Raw genomic sequence first — 17,499 nt, 5'->3', positions numbered from 1 at the left:
TGATTCTTCCTATCCATGAGCATGGAATATTCGTCCATTTGTTTGTGTCCTCTTTTATTTCCTTGAGCAGTGGTTTGTAGTTATCCTTGAAGAGTGCCCTCACATCACTTGTAAGTTGGATTCCTAGGTATTTTATTCTCTTTTTAGCAATTGTGAATGAAAGTTCACTCACAATTTGGCTCTCTGTCTGTTACTGGTATATAGGAATGCTTGTGATTTTTGCACATGGATTTTGTATCCTGAGACTGCTGAAGTTGCTTATCAGGTTAAGAAGATTTTGGGCTGAGATGATGGGGTTTTCTAAATATACAATCATGTCATCTGCAAACAGAGACAATTTAACTTCCTCTCTTCCTATCTGAATACACTTTATTTCTTTCTCTTGCCTGATTGCCCTTTTTCCTTCCACCATGATTGTGAGGCCTCCCCAGCCACATGGAACTGTGAATCCATTAAACCTCTTTTTCTTTATAAATTACTTAGTCTCTGGTATGTCTTTATCAGAAGCTGTATCAGACTATTACAAGTGTGTTTTATTCTACCTCACCCACTAAAGAAATTGCTCTCTTGGCATTTCGGCTTTTAAGTTGGTGTCTATGATCTGAGGCTTGTCCTGCTTAGAGCATCAAAGATTTGCATGTATCTCCTGGGAAAACGCTGACTCCAGTATTTCCTTACCCATGAGGATTTGTGTTTTCTCATTGTTTCTGATTTCTGAGGAATTCTTTTCTTTCTGGCCAACTTATTCATGCATTAATATTATGATTTTGAATTTTAACGAGCATTTTTATTTATGTAATACTTGGAGGCAGCATCAATGTTGCTAGAAAGTTAAGTCCATAACGTAATTTGGAAACCAGAGCAAGTTACAGCAACCCGAGACTAAATTATAATTTTAAGTGAAAATCACGCTGGATTTAATTTTTAGTTGGACTATTCTAGAGTACAAGAGGAAATAGTGTAGTTAAAAGGATGAATGGAAAAAGAATTAGAGACGATGGAAGAGGTTGCATTATAAGCTATTTCCTATCTGCCAAACCAATGCAAAAGTTTCTACTTCCTCTCTCTGGACTTTTATATATATGATGAAATTAATTTGTTTCTTCCCAATCTGTGAAGCTGTAATAAGGAAACATATACAAAAATGTTGTATATACGATTTGCTTGTAGAAAGCCCCCAGTCAATGTGGGTGAAGGTGAATTCCTAATAAGATTTTGACAGATGCTGCCCAGAGTTTGCCTAGAGACATAGCCAATTCTCCTATGCATGAAATAGTTCCAAAATGCAAACTTCTACTCAAGCTAATAGAATGACAAAAGGCAATTCTAGGGAGAGAAAAAATCACTTTAAAGAAAACATTCTAGTGAATACCCTTTAAAAACAGGCCTCAATGAATTCCCAACAAGTTCCAAGGGACATGAGCTCACAATAACTTAAAAGACTTCAAACTTGATGGATTTTAGACATCATTTTGATCATTTTTATTCTTAACAAGGTTGCTCATTCGGAACAGTGGTAAATGTACAACACTTCCTTGGATGGTACGATCAAGGATAAAATGCCCTAATTTACTGTCTGCATTCTGTTTGATGTTTTACATGCCTAATTTTTTTTTTCAGAGAGTGGATTTTAATTATTGAAAGGCAGGAGAACAATTTTGGGTCATTTGGATACACATATTGGGCATCTCCGGAGGCCATAGTGTCAGGCTAAGTATAGGGGCTTCGACTTGGCTCAATCTGGGTAAGCACAGATTATCTTTGACATTTACTGGGTGGGGACATTCTTGCCACAGGAATGAACTGCTTTCCAGTTTATTTTAAACTGAGAACTCTCAATTCACTGTGATAGTTGGTTTGGCAGAGCTAGTGACCATTAAAAACTCCCCCATCTTAAATGAAACTTAAAATGAGTTTGAGCCCCAGTGAAGTAGGAAAACTTGATGAAGAAACCCCTGGGCACTGCTGCCTTATGAGTCATAGCAGAGGAAAGACATCAAAGGTTTCTGTCATTGCTTGTCTCAAAGACCTTGACTGATGTGGGGAATGGACTCCAGTGGTCATCTGGTGGCACTCATGGCTTGCTCTCTGGCTCTTGAACTGATTCTCATGTTACTTAACTAAGTTTCTTCTTCTTTAGAGAAGAAACAGCCTTCAGCATATGCACACTGTCAGACCCTTTCTAATCTGTACCACACGTACTCGTGTTAAAAAGGGCAATGAAGACAAAAGAATAAAGATAAAATGAGGCATTTTCATCAATGGGAAATTTCAAAGCAGAGAAAGAAAGGAGAGTAGTATAGCTCAAATGAAGAGCAGTGAAGGCAGAGTTCAATGAAGAAACATATTATGGTTTCACTTGCACTGCTTTTTGCCTCCGGGCATGAATTAATTAGCTGATAATGGACACTGTGCTAGAGTAGGCTGTTAAAAAAGGCTTGTTACCTAAAATACTTACATTATTAGATTGTTATAAGTATGCTTAGTTTCTGACAACAAAAATGAGACCCATAGAATATTTTCAATTACATCTGTTGTTTGATTATGAAAATAACAATAATTATTCCCATGACTTGCTTGACTCTAATGCTGGCAAGAAAAAGACGCATGCTTAGACTATTATATCACCTTTTCCCAGCAAGTATACCTTTGTAGCAATGATTAAGAGCTTCATTCAATAACACGCCCTGTAGCAAGCATTTTGGTCCTGTAAAATGAGATACCTTTGTTTTTCCTGTAATATAATAAACAGTTAATAAAGTTTAGCTCCCCACGAAAAATTGAATTTGATTCTAATATCCAAATCAAGCATTAGTTTTTTTTAGTTGATCAAAATTAGATGTAATCTATGTAAAAACCAGGGAAAGGTTGTTTTGTTTTTTCAGATGCCATTTATGTCATTGGGCAAGGGTTTCTACCCTGAGGTCATGAATCCCTTGAAATGTATAAAATTTCATATTTGAGAAGTAGAGAGAGAAAGAGATAGATGTTGCTTGTTGATGTCATTTTTTTTTTTTTCCCTGAGGCAAAGCACTTGCATCAAATTCTCAAAGAGGACCATGGTCCATTCTCAAAGAGGTCCAAAGAGGTCCACACCTTCCCAAGGGTAAGAATACTTTTTCAAGCGAGCTATTTGGTTATAAGAGCCTTTTTCTGCAGAAGGAAGCAGATTTTGTCATATTTCTGACATTGTCTTCTCTAATAACATTTGTTCTCAAAAATCTAATGTTTGAGAAATTAAAATGTTAAAGTTAAAGAAAAAAGTGTCCAAAAATATTATTGTGGAGCTCCCCAGAATTTTACAATATTCTTTATCTATTGCCTGTTTTCCTGAGACATTAATAACCAAGATATATGGCTCTATTTGACTTGACATCTTAAGGTTTACATTTCAGTTGTTTGATTTTACTTAGTCACTTGCCAAGTGTTCACATTCATAGTTCTTCAACAGTATCTAAAATTATGAGATTCAATTATGAAGTGATTAGAACTTTAGGATAGCATGCAAGTAATCCTTCCCATCCTCCCTCTCTCTGTCCCTCCCTCCCTCCTTTCCTTCCTCCTTTCTTCTTCTCTCCCTTTCTTCTTCTCCTCCTGTTGTTGAATTCTTTTTACTCTTCCAGTATTCTAAAAATGAAAATGTTCTGAAAAGAATATTGTGTAATATTTAAAATAATAGTAACAACAATAATAATAACGCTTGACTACCTAAGCACTTTCTCTATTTATTGCTTGTGATTTATTTCTATAAGAAATAGAGAAAAAGTCTCTTACTTCATTAAGTGGGGGAAAAAGCTGTCCTCATTAAACTAATATCTGCTATAACGTAGTTCTGACTTTCATTTCAAAGCATTAACAACTTGTCATTTGTAGAAATATTTTGAACAGTAGAGGCCCTTGATTGACTGCAGGGCCATATTTCAATCACCAGCCTCTACTGACATCCTTGGTTCCAAGGGTGTGGCTTGAGGCTTTAGGAATGTCAGGAAAGTCCCAAGTCTGAGTTACAATTCCGTTATTCAATCCAGGGCCATGCTTTCTTATTTATAGTACTTAGAAAAAGAGTATGGACTTTTCAAAAGAGGAAAACAATAAATCAAACTAACAAGATGACCAACTCCAATATTAAAATGTAAAACTCTATGATGCAGAGGTAGAAAGAGTAATGAGCATGTGATGTAGGGTTATTAAAGATGTGATGGCCAGGAGAGAGATGGATTATGGGGAAATTAAATTAAGTATTTCATTGGAATGCTCTCAAGTTCTGTGGACATTGTTAAGTGACCAGCTAATAGAGCCAGTCTAATTACCATAGTGACCTCACCCAAACAGTCCCTTTCTAAAACTCCTTCTAAAATTCCCTGAGTCTCACTGTTGTGACATACAAGGACAATAGAATACAAACACTGTTAATAGCTGCAGCATTGCTATGAATGTTTTCTTGCAGTTATTGCTCTCCTGGGATGGATAGTCATGACATTTGGGAAGTCCTGAGACAAAGGAATAATAAAGTGATGGTTTTCAGGAGTGAACAGTAAGTTATAAAGTTACCATTCAAAGATTATAATATGGGTTTGAGGACTGAGAAAGAAATATGACTTCTGATGGCACTGATTGAGATAGTATACCGATTAAGATACTTGTGAGCTAATATCAGAGGGGTCCAGATTATTGGCTCCCGTTACTATGTAACAGAATCAGTTGCTAAAACCAATTTCTTACCTCATACCCTATGACCTTTTCTGCGGTGTTTTCGCAATCCATTTACCTGATCCCTCTTCCCCCTCTCCCTCATCATCCTTTCAATACTTTAAGCCTCATTTCCTGTCTAGCAGTTAATAAAAGAAAAATGTCACTCCCATCACCCTCACCCAGGCTACCCTCCCTTTCCTTCAAATTTATAGGTCTTTGTCTTACAGCTAGTTTTTTTCACCCTTGTTTGAAGTTTGTCAGCCTGTCAAAACTAGCCAGGTTAGAAATCTGTAAGCAGACACTCAAACGTAATAATTGAGCTATCACTTATTTAAATTCAGATCCCTGCGGTGGTATGAGTAGAACTACTATGAAATATGGAAAGGGAGACAAACTTGTTTAAAAAAATGAAACAAGAAATTGAAAGAAAACCAAAAACCCAAGTAGATGTGATTTCCAAGTTTTTTTTTCGGGGCATATGAACTTCACCAACACACATTCAGTGGGACCATGCCTGGTCCATGATATCTGTGGCTGCCTGACCCTGGACTCTTTCTGTTCCTTCAACCACTTGCATGGGGTCTAACCTGCTGCTCTGCACAATTTTACTTCAGAAATGTAGTTAAGTAAAATTTCAGGAACTCTTTATTTATTTATTTATTTTATTATTTATTTATTATTTATTATTTATTTATTTATTTTTATTATTAATTATTATACTTTAAGTTCTAGGGTACATGTGCATAACGTGCAGGTTTGTTGCATATGTATACTTGTGCCATGTGTAATTGCTTATAGAGAAGTAAATACCTTGAAGTTCACGTACAGTAGTAGTTCAGTACTAGTTCATGTACTACTAAACAATTGAACCTTAAAAAATAATTTTAAAAAGTGTGTTATATAGAACTTGGTTTGCTACTGTTAATCAGTTAATTGTTTGGGAACTAATGTAATACAATACATTTTAAAAACGTTTCTATTGTTACTGAAACAGAGGATTTGATATTTTTACTGCCCTTGAGGGGAGAGATGATCCCAGGAGGGTAGAACTGAAGAGGGTCTTAGCTAGATATCTGTATTAGTTCTAGGGCTGCCATAATAAAATACCACAAACTGGGTGAATTAATAATAGAAATTAACTTTTCTTACAGTTCTAGAGGCCAGAAATTCAAGATGCTGTCAGGTTTCTACAATTTACATTCTTTTATTATAGATTCCTTCCCAGAAACCAAATGCCAGGTTTGCTAATAATTAGCTATATAACTTTGGACAATTTATATCTTTGGGTCTCAGTTTCTTCTTGTTCAAAAGAAAGATACTATAATACTGTTATGGGCCCAATTGTGCCCATACCTCCAAATTTATATGTCGAAGCCCTAATTCCCAGTACCTCACAATAAGACTCTATTTGGAGATAGGCTCTTTAAAAAAGTAAATAAATTAAAATGAGACCCTTAGGGTGGGCTCTAATTCAATCTGACTGATGTCCTTACAAGAAGAGGAAATTTGGGCACATGAAGAGCCATCAGAGGTAACTAAGGTAATATAAGCACATATAGGTGGGCCCTAACTGGGCCTGGTCCGTGTTAGTGGTAGTTCTCCCACCCTGGACTCTTTCTGTTCCTTCAGCCACTTGCATGGGTCTAACCCGCTGCTCTGCCAAATTTTTCCCCAGAAATGTAGTTCTGCTGTCAGGTTTAGTTTCTCCCAAGGCCTCTCTCCTTAGTTTACTGATAGCTATCTTCTCAACATGTCCTTACTTGGTCTTTCTCTTATGTACTTCTATGTCCTAACTTCTGTCTCCTTTTTTTTTTTGACGGAGTCTCAGACATTATTATTATTACTATGCCTCCTAGGCTGGAGTTCAATGGCGTAGTCTTGGCTCACTGTAACCCCCGCCTCCAGGGTTCAAGCAATTCTCCCACCACAGCCTCAGCCTCAGCCTGCCAAGTAGCTGGGATTACAGGTGGGTGCCACCACACCTGGCTAATTTTTGTATTTCTACTAGAGATAGGGTTTCACTATGTTGGCCAGGCTGCTCTTGAACTCCTGACTTTGTGATCTGCCCACCTCAGCCTCCCAAAGTGCTGGGATTACAAGCGTGAGACACTGCACATGGCCAATTTCTGCGTCTTACAAGGACACCAGAAATCGACGTAGTAATTATGATGTTTACTATGCCATTCTTTTTTAAAAGTTAAACCTTCTATACATCTGACCCACTTCCTTTGCAATCTTTTCAAAGCCAATCTTTCCTTTTCTTTCCTTGCCATTGTATAACTCTTTTATGTGTAAAACACTTGTAGTGTAAAACCATACAAGAGTTACATCAGATTTTATAGATAAAATGGCAACTAAAGCTATTAAACAGAAGAACTGTAATTGGACTACCAAAGAACAAGAAATCTCTACTAAGAAACATATCAAGACATTATCAACAAGTCCAAACTGAGGTCTTTCCGGCTCTGTGTGTTAAAATGTTGCTCCTCCCATCCCCTCAATCCTCTTCACCTTTCCTCATCAGGGGGCACCTTTTGTTGCAGAAAGTGCAAGCCCAGGAGACACTAAAGCTTCCTTAGGCTCCCAAATAGTGCAGGTAACTATAAGGCGACACACAAAGCCATTTTGGAAAACAACTTGAGAGAAAAGTGAAGTTCTAACTTTCATACCTTTTAATGGCAAGAAATAATTTTTTTTGACTTGATACTCAAATCCTCTCGGGATAGTTTCTTTTTCTTTTTTTTTGAGACGGATTCTCACCCTGTCACTCAGGCTGGAGGGCAGTGGCGCGATCTCGGCTCCCTGCAACCTCCGCCTCCAGGGTTCAAGGGATTCTCCTGCCTCAGGCTTCCGAGTAGCTGGGATTAAAGGCGCCCACCATCGCGCCCAGCTACTTTATGTATTTTTTAATAGAGACGGGGTTTCGCTATGTTGGCCAGGCTGGTCTTCTCCTGACCTCAGGTGATCTGCCCTCCTGGGCCTCCCAAAGTGCTGGAATTACAAGCCTGAGCCACCACACCCAGCCCCCTCTCAGGCTGTTTTCAAGCAAAGATGATACTCTTTATGAGATGCTTTGTATGCAACATAGCAGATCCCCTTTCTTCTTAAAGAATGGGTGAGTCTAAAGTTGACAGGGAGAGGAGATGTTGATTAATGTAGAGGGGAGTTGGGCGGGGAATTTGGGGAGGTGCACACATCAGTTTTGTTGAGAGCTAAGGAGTAGCCTTGCCTACCCTCCCTATTCTCTTAAAATTGTCTGGAGCAAGTTTGCACGTACTCTCTAAATTTAAATTTCCCAAGACCCAATCATCCTCCCACCGACTGGATCTGCTGACTCTTAGAGCATGACATTTGAAGGATAGAGACAGCCAGTCTGGAGGCCAGGTGATGTAAATAATGTGTGTGTTTCCCATCTATAGTTATTCCTCCCCTTTGAACTCCTTTGTATCTTTCTGTTTCACACTGAATAACCCACCATCTTGAAATGCAGTCCGTTTCTTTGGCACGGTTCTTGTCTCTCCTACAAATTCCAAGCTCTTTGGCATCAGGAGTAAGACATACAATTCTTGTCTACACCAAAAGCATCAAGCCTACTGCTCAGTTAACATGATTTAATTGTTTGATGAAAGAGAAGGGGCAAATAATTTGATAGACAAGTGAAGAGAGAAAGAAAAAGCTTGGGAAGATTTCTAACATTTTAAAATGTCAATGTCCTCTTATGTTCTCACATTATATGAGAGTGGAATTGTTCACAAAAATTTTAGGTCACTCACAGGGACTGTGAGGAATGCTCTAAATGCTGATTCTTCAGGAACAGTCTGATCAAACAGGGTACTCCAATGTATACCATGACATGAGAAGGCTTATATGACCGTGACTCCTGGAATTTCAAAGTCTTCAGATGAGTGAACTTTACCCATCAGAAATCAAGACCTAATTATGTCCAACATTAATGGACTGATGGGCAGTACCAGACATGGTGTTAAATATTTGACATGCCACGTGCAATCTTCATGATGATTCTATATGGGAGGTCCTGGAATCCCCATTTTGAGGATGAGAAAATTGAGCTCCAGAGGGCTCAAGTAACTTGTGTGAGGTCACATGATTCATAAGTAGTGAACTTTACCTTTTTAACTCAGAGGCCTGAGACTCTTAACCAGCTGCAACAAGTATTGCTTCTTGAGCTAGGCTTGTTGTTTTGTTATGGTTGTTGCATCTTTTTGCTAAGGTGCGATGAAGAAGTGCAGTTAAAAGACTAAGAAAAAGGACAAAGACTGGCAGTATACCTAGAAAATTACTTGGAAGGGTCTAATAAGAAGTAAACATTTTTAAAAGCCTTTTATTGATTAACTGTAGTCATTTTTGTGGTGGAAGAATTAAAATAATTTGAGGGATAAATTTAAGTAAGAAAAGAAGTTATGCTGTTGAACAGTAAAGCCCTCTATTTTTCTTAAAATAGCTTTTATAAAAATATGTCAGAAAGGAATTTCTGATGTGGTGGTTTTATTTTGCTTCTTCAAACATGAATGATGTTAGATTATATGCTGTGTTTTTCATATTCAACAATATCTATGTGCACATTCTAAGACAGAACTGAGACAAAGGCAGCTATTCCCAACAATATAAACAAAAATTTCGACTTACACTGGAAAAATCCATCTTTGTAGAGGAATTGCTTTGAAATAATTTCCCTTATTTTTAGTCACTTAGAGTACTGTTACTTTAGTACTATTACTATGAGACCTGCTTTTTCTTTTTGCAAAATTCTACTTGCAGACTCAGTTTGAGTCTGGGAAGTTATTAGAATTGCTTATGTCTGTATATATATATTTTTTACCTCTGGTTCAGAGAAAGACATGTTTTCTTACTATTGTTGTCTTAGTGTACCAAATTCACACATATCCTGTGTATTCAGTGGGGAAATTTGAAATTTTATGTAAAGGAGATTATACCCTCTGATGGAAATCTTTTTGAATAGACTTTTGGAGCTATTTATTCTAGTTTTAACAATTATCAGTAGATATAAATGGAATGGCATGGTAGAAAGATCACAAGCTTAAGAATCAGACCTACCTGAAATCTAATCTCTGGCTCTGTCCTTAGGTAAACTCTGAGATTATGAGCCTTATTTTCTCTGTATGATAAATAATTCCATGAATTTAAATGAGATGGTATGTAAAGTACCTGGCTCTTGGTAAGCACTTAATACTTTTAGTTTCCTTTCTCTTTCTAACACACTTATTTCCTATTCAAAAGTAAAATTCTGGTGAGCTATAAGGGCACTCGGAAACAGAGTTCAAGACTGAGTGCTATTATTTAATATATCTATTGGTTACTCCTACTAATTTGAACCCACCGATATCCCTGTGAAATCCTGCCAGGGGGCCTTTGGAGGATGGTATTAGTATAGTATTGACAGCTTAGGGAACTGGAAATAAGCCAATGGTCATAAATTGCAAAGCCTTTTACAATCCAAACATGATGGAAACGATATGCCATTTTGAAGGTGATTTGAAAAGCACATGGTTTGGAATTATTTTGATGGATTAAGTATTTTCCCCTGAACCATCTAGTTTAGAAGATTAAAACTTGATTATAAAATACCAACATGTTTTTAGATGTGGAAATAGTTGAGCATAAATCAAATATTCCAGGTTCATGAGAAAATAATCAAGAAAACAAGTGATGTGGCATTCCTTAAGGTCGGATATTGGAACTAAGAAACACTACAATAGTTTATTGTTCATAGAATAATATAGTCTTGCACAATTGTTTCAGAATGCAGGCACTACCCAGAGTTGATTGGTGCTTGGCACCACACCAAGATAATGCCCATGATGAGGGAAAGTTATGAGAATGTAAATTTTTTTCTCCTGGTACCTTATGTTTCCTTTACATCAAATCCAGATAGAGGTGGTTTTGCAGTTCTGTGGTCTAAAGGCATTCCAGGATAGAAACACTGTGACAGAAAGAGTTGCATGATCGTCTAGAGCAGTGGGGCTTAACTTTTTGGGTCACAGACCCCATTAAACAGTTTTAGTGGCAGTATTTAAGGTTTATGTAATAATATGGAGCCTCCGCACATGGCGAAAGGTGCCATTTAGGGTTCATAGCAGTTATAGCCAGTCTCTGTGGGACTTGCAGTGTGATGAGAGAAATCCTAACTCTTGTCCCAAAGCAATTCTTTCGCCTCTTCTCCTCAACTGCTGTTTCTTATTTACTCTTATTTTTCATAATTATTTCCCATATGCAGGTTTAGCAAGGATGCTTTCTCCTTTCATTAAAAATAAGATGCTGCAGAAACTAGTCATCTTAACATCTTCCCACCTCCATACTTTCCCTTCTTCCCTCCTCAAACTCAACTGTCTATGCTCCAAACCCCAAGTCCTCCTTCTTCTTCTGAGACTTTACTGTATCGCTGAGCTCCTCCACTTCTGTGACCTTTTTTTTTTTTTTGGAAATTTGTTATGTATTTTTTTATTATTTTTATACTTTAAGTTCTAGGGTATATGTGGACAACATGCAGGTTTGTTACATGTGTATACATGTGCCATGTTGGTGTGCTGCACCCATTAACTGGTCATTTACATTAGGTATATCTCCTAATGCTATCCTTCCCCTCTCCCTTCTCCCCACAATAGGCCCTGGTGTGTGATGTTCCCCTTCCTGTATCCAAGTGATCTCATTGTTCAATTTCCACCTATGAGTGAAAACATGCGGTGTTTGGTTTTCTGTTCTTGTGATAGTTTGCTGAGAATGATGGTTTCCAGCTGCATCCATGTCCCTACAAAGGACACAAACTCATCCTTTTTATGGCTGCATAGTATTCCATGGTCGTGTATATGTGCCACATTTTCTGTGACAGACCGGATTAAGAAAATGTGGCACTTATACACTTCTGTGACCTTTAACCTCTCCTTTTGTAGTGGCTATATTCTATGCTTTAAATAAGGACTCTCATGTCTGCCTCAAGTTACACTAAGGAAACCAGAAGCAGGAAAGCCTTACACATACACATTATGGAAGGTCCAGTGGGGGAAAGGGTGGGACCTCTATCTGGACAGCCAGAATGACAACAGCTGAAGGAACAGATGGGTCTTCTGTTGCGTGGATATGAGGGAAATATCCTGGCCACTGTCAAAAACCAGATCTGGCTTTGAGGGTACAGGCTAACGCTGGGGATGGAGTGAGATAATGACCTAGGAAAAGTGTTGCCGAAGTAAGACTCAAAAAGAAGCCCTGGAAATTGAGGAGAATGAACACAGGAGCATTGAATGACACCAAGGCCCTGCATGCCAGCCAGGAGTAAAATAAAATATCTCAGGTTATGGTGAGGCAAATAGGTGGTACACATTGAAGTCACCAGAAACTCTCAGTGTTTCCAGGTTGTCCAATCATGGACAATTTAAGATATCTATACAATATGACATTTTTGGTCCATAAGACTTTTAAATACGTCCTTGTGGTAGGAATGTTAATTCAGTATTTCAGGTGTTCCCAGGAGTACTGGGAAAGGGTCAGAGTAGGAGATGGAGGGCTTGAAAGGTAGAAAAGGTCTAGCAATTATATTTCACACATTGATAACCAGAGGAAGTGAATATGACAAATGTGTTGATTGAGTGATGTTTGACAAGTAATTGGCTAAAAGGAAGATTCACACACTAACTGCAAAGTCCTGATTTACTTGTCTAAGAATTCTACCAAAAATCATGTAATCCAAAAGCTTTGAAGTTAAGAGCTGCCCCTTTGCTTATACATTGTTTTTATTAATTATTACCTGCCACTTAGTTGAGTAAGGATGAAAACTTTCTTCTTCTTTAGGGGATGAAAAAAATTATTGGTCAAAGCAGTAAAGCAGTTTAATCAAGGAGGGTGCTATGGTCTAAATGTTTGTATCTCCACAAGACTCACATTTTGAAATCCCAATCTCCAAGGAGATGGTATTGAGAGGTAGGGCCTTTGAGAGGTGATAATATCTTGAGAGTGGAACCCTCATGAATGGAACTGGTGCCCTTATAAAAGAGACCCCTGCAAGAGACCCCTCACTCTTTCCACCCTGTGAGGAAACAGCCAAAGGGCTCCATAATGAATCAGGAAATTGGCCCTTATCAGACACGAAATGTGCTGGTACCTTGATGTGGACTCCCCAGTCCCTAGAACTGTGAAAAATAAATTTCTCTTGCTTTTAAACCACCCAGTTTATGATATTTTGTTATCTGAACAAACTAAGAGAGAGAGAGGAATAGAACTATCTCCCATAGTAGAACTCTAGTGAGTTCTACTCACTAGAGCCCAATCACCTTGCTGCCAAAGCATGTAATGCCATGATTTGCCAGTGTCTGAAGCACACATGTCCATACAGACTACAGTGCTCTCACCCTCTATGTGACCAGGGAGAAAGCATTAACCCCACCAGGTCCTGCTGGCTATTGAAGACCTCTCTCCTTTTACCTTTAAAGGGCTACTTGGTGTTCTCTCTCTTAATAAGCTTCAATTAGATTTTGATTATGGAGGGCAGACCAGTTTTATTGATGCTTTAACACATTTTCTTAGCTGGAAGCTAGTTTAGGAGCCAGTTTGAGAAGCTTGTAAATGGAAACTACAGGGAATAGTCTTTTCCTAACAAATTCAAACTAATTGACTTCCTAATGTTACATGGGTTTTTGTCATTTTCCTGGTAGACTTTTCTTCCTTGATGAATTTGAGCCCTGCTATCTTGTAGGATGATAAACTATAAAAGTGTACATAAAATAATTATTTTCACAGCCTTTTAAAAGCCTTCCAGCCCTGGGTAGTGTTCTGAGTGTATAACTGTTGCCCTGAAGCACTGTCAGAAGTCCAGCAGCCTTGAGACCTGGGAGCACACTGGGACATGCAAAGTCCCCATCCCCAGGATAGCAGAGTCTGTAGGCACTGGGTACTTCACCATTCCATCTCAGGCCTGAAGGCCTGAGACTTAATTTTTTAATAAACTATTAATATATGTTTTAGAATAATTTTAGATTTATAGAAAAATTTATAAGACAGTACAGAGTTCTCATATACTCCACACCAAGTTATCCCAATTATTAACATCTTTTGTTATTATGCTACATTTGTTACAATTAGTGGTCCAATATTGATTGATAAGTTATTATTATTATTAAATAAAGTCCACAGCTTATCCAGATGCCCTTCATTTTCCCCTAATGCCCCTTTTCTGCTCCAGAGCCCCATCCAGAATGCCACATTACGTTTAGTCATTTAGTTGACATGCCTCCTTAGGCTCCTCTTGGTGATGGCAGTTTCTCAGATTTTGCTTGCTTTTGATGACCTTGACAGTTCAGGGGAGTGCCGGTCAAGTATTTTGCAGAATGTACCTCAGCTGGGATTTGCCTGATGCTGTTCTCATGATTAGAATGGGATTTCAGATTGTTGGGAGGAAGAACACAGAGGTAAAGCAACATCCTTATCATATGTAATCATATCATATCAAGTACATATTATCAGCATATTTATCACTGTAAACATTAACCTTGATCTCCTGGCTAAGATAGTGTTTGTCAGGCTTCTCCACTACTTTCTACCTACCTTTTTATTTTATTCTTTTTGGAAGATAGGCACAACGTGCAGTCCACACTTAAGTGGGGAATTGTGCCCCCTCTCTGAGGGCAGAGTATCTACATAGTTATTTGGAATTCTAGTGCATGAGATATCTGATTTGTTTCTTCTTGCCCAATGATTTATTTATTCAGTCAGTTATTTATTTATTTATTTATTATTTTTTTTTTTGAGACGGAGTCTCGCTCTGTTGCCCGGGCTGGAGTGCAGTGGCCGGATCTCAGCTCACTGCAAGCTCCGCCTCCCGGGTTTACACCATTCTCCTGCCTGAGCCTCCCGAGTAGCTGGGACTACAGGCACCAGCCACCTCGCCCGGCTAGCTTTTTGTATTTTTTAGTAGAGACGGGGTTTCACCGTGTTAGCCAGGATGGTCTCAAACTCCTGACCTTGTGATCCGCCTGTCTCGGCCTCCCAAAGTGCTGGGATTACAGGCTTGAGCCACTGTGCCTGGCCTATTCAGTCATTTATTTACATTAGTATAGATTCATTGATGTTTATTTTCTACTTTGGGCTATAATTTAATACCTCTTTATTTTGTTGCTCAAATTCGTCTATCTTTGACCATTGGGAGCTCTTTCAGTTGGTTCCTGTGCTCCTTAAACATACTCCCATTATTATAGGCTTTAAAATTTGTTTCGAGCATTTAGTTGCTTTTCTAGCACTACAAGATACTCCAGACTCATTTGTATATTTCTTGCCCCAGTCCTGGAATCAGCCATTTCTTCATGAAGTTTGGTTCCTTTTACTGGGGAATGGTATTAGAAACTAAAATCTGGGTGCTGAGTATGCTCATGCTGCTAGTATGTCATTGGTGGTAGGCCCTGTCAGCTGAATGAGCAAGGAAAGGTTTGCTTTGATCTGGTTTGGCTCTGTGTCCGCACCCAAATCTCGCCTTGAATTGTAATCCCCATAATCCCCACATGTCAAAGACTGGACCAGGTGGAGGTAACTGGATCATGGGGGTGGTTTCCCTCATGCTGTTATTGTGATAGTGAGTTCTCATGAGATCTGATGATTTTATAAGCATCTGGCATTTCCCCTGCTTGCGCTCATTCCATCTTGCTGCCCTGTGAAGAAGGTGCCTGCTTCTCCTTTACCTTTCACCATGATTGTAAGTTTTCTGAGGCCTTCCCAGCAATGTAGAACCATGAATCAAACCACTTGCCTTTGTAAATTACCCAGGCTTGGGTATTTCTTCATAGCAGTGTGAGAATGGACTAATACATGTATGTATAATAACCCACACATGTAGATACAGCTATGGATATTTCTATAGGTAACCATCTACATTTCTATTAAGCTAAACTTAAGTTTATTTTGATGTCTCTAACTCCAGAAACCTAATTTTTGCATATGCTTAGATCTTAATGGAGACTTAAGTTTTACATATGATGGTGGATTGTCTGGTTTGTTCTGGAAAATTTTAGCATTCTCCTAGTTTTTACTTAGAGACTGGAGGGGCAACAGAGAGCTAGTTGGGAGGAATGGTAAGAATTGCGGCAGCTCAATGGCAACATGAGAAACAGCAGTGGAAAACAGAAGCAGCCACATTTGGTAGAAATAGAAGCAATATCAGCTAGAACAGTACCACTTTCCAGGGGCTGTTTAGTATAGGAGCAATAGTGTTGACGTTATCTTAGCCACCTAGGAAGAAATGTCAAGAAAGAGAATCAGAACTGCCACAGATTTGAACAGCATAGTAGTCTGGGGGCCGTTAGAGGAATAATAAACAATGCCTACAACTCAGCAGTCACTGCTGTTCAAGATAGACGCCCTGGTCACTAAGAGAAGGTGCAACGTGTTTACTGTGTTTATCACAGCTGCAGGGCATCTCATACATTTCAGAAAGATTTCCACTAAAATACTTAAAAGCCGTTGTGGTGCTTTAAGCATTATCAGCTTTAAGATTTCTGCCTTAGAATCTACATTTGCTATAAACCCAGATTGTCAAATCCAAGGCCTCTCACTGAGATTTCTGGAAATCCAAATTTGGGTGCGGTGGCTCACGCCTATAATCCCAGCACTTTGGGAGGCCAAGGCAGGCAGATCATGAGGTCAAGAGATCAAGACCATTCTGGCCAACATGGTAGAATCCCATCTCTATTAAAAATACAAAAATTAGCTGGGTATGGTGGCACATGCTTGTAGTCCCAGCTACTCGGGAGGCTGAGGTAGGACAATCGCTTGAGCCAGGGAGGCGGAGGTTGCAGTGAGCCAAGATCGCGCCACTGCACTTCAGCCTGGCAACAGAATGAGAGTCTGTCTTGGAAAAAAAATAAAATTGAGTTGCTTAAAAGATGATTCAAATTTAATGAATTTCTAGACAACTTCCTTTAAAATGAAGTCTTATCTAGCTAGGCTTTGTCTTGGCCTTGGCCCTTGACCATCAGAATACCCCATTAACTAGTCTCCCCATTCCCAGGCCTGCAAAGTTGGGCTTTTTTGAGATGTTCATCACCTGTTGCTATGAAGCCTGAGGAAGCTGCTCCCAGCTGGAGAGAAGGTCTAAACAACTGGGACCCCAAAATATTTTTTCAGGGACCAGAGAAGTGTCTCTTCCACCTCAACTACTTTAACCTCTGATTCTGAATAGTCAGGTTTGGGAACAGCAGTGCTGAGTGGCAGAAGGAGTACACAGAGAAGAGGTTCTTTGTTTTTCCCTCTCTTCCTCTCCTTTCCCCTTCCCCTCAGCTCACCCTCTCTCTCATTTGTGCAACAAATATATATGACACCCTGATATTGTTTAGAGGTTTATCCTCTCCAAGTCTCATGTTGAAATGTGATTCCCAGTGTTGGAGGTGAGGCCTGGTGGAGGTGTGTGGGTCATGGGGATGGATTCCTCAGGAATGGCTTGGTGCTATCTGCATCCTTAGAGTAATGAGTGAGATTCCCCTCTGTTAGGTCACAAGAGAGCTGGTTGTTTAAAATGGGGGTGGCACCCACCCTGCTTCCTTTTTCTCTCACCATGTGACATGCTTATTCCCCCTTCCCCCTCTGTCATGAGTGGTAGCTTCTGAGGACCTCACCAGATGCTGATGCTGACACCATGCTTCTTTGTGCAGCCTTTAGAACTACGAGTTAAATAAACCTCTTTTCATTATAAAAGGTATTCCTTTATAGCAGCAGTACAGATGAACTAGTATGGAAAATTTTTCTTTATACCTGGTTCAGTGCTGCCCCTGGGTGCAGCACTGAACAAAAGAG

This window comes from Colobus angolensis, unplaced genomic scaffold (assembly GCF_000951035.1).
Source record: "Colobus angolensis palliatus isolate OR3802 unplaced genomic scaffold, Cang.pa_1.0 Scaffold362, whole genome shotgun sequence".
Classification (NCBI taxonomy): domain Eukaryota; kingdom Metazoa; phylum Chordata; class Mammalia; order Primates; family Cercopithecidae; genus Colobus; species Colobus angolensis.
Note: the sequence above shows the minus strand (reverse complement) of the source record.